The sequence below is a fragment of the Geospiza fortis genome, unplaced genomic scaffold (genome assembly GCF_000277835.1).
Source record: "Geospiza fortis unplaced genomic scaffold, GeoFor_1.0 scaffold41, whole genome shotgun sequence".
Taxonomy (NCBI): domain Eukaryota; kingdom Metazoa; phylum Chordata; class Aves; order Passeriformes; family Thraupidae; genus Geospiza; species Geospiza fortis.
In genome coordinates, this window is record NW_005054299.1 from 4,538,255 (window position 1) to 4,538,599 (window position 345).

Consider the following 345-nt stretch of genomic DNA (forward strand, 5'->3'; position numbering starts at 1 on the left):
ATATTTTTATACAGGTGGTCATTGATGTCATTCCGTGTCTAGTTCTTAGCTCGCTCCTCTGGAAAACTGGTCTGATAGCTGTGAAGGCTCGCTCTTGTTTTCCAAATAACGAAGGTGAGAAAAAAGTACATGGATCCAATTTTTCAAAGGTGGGAGTCAGCATAATGGCGCTTGTATTCCTTCAGTGCAGAGTGGACTGAGGTTCTGTGTGGATGCCGATGAGCGAGGGCGGCTGCTGGCCGCTGCCGGCGCCCAGCACGGGCCGGGGGTTGAGGCGGGGGGGCACGGAGCTAGCGGGCCGGATGAGCGGCGGCGGCGGCTGGTTCAGCGCGGGCCGCGGCTGGA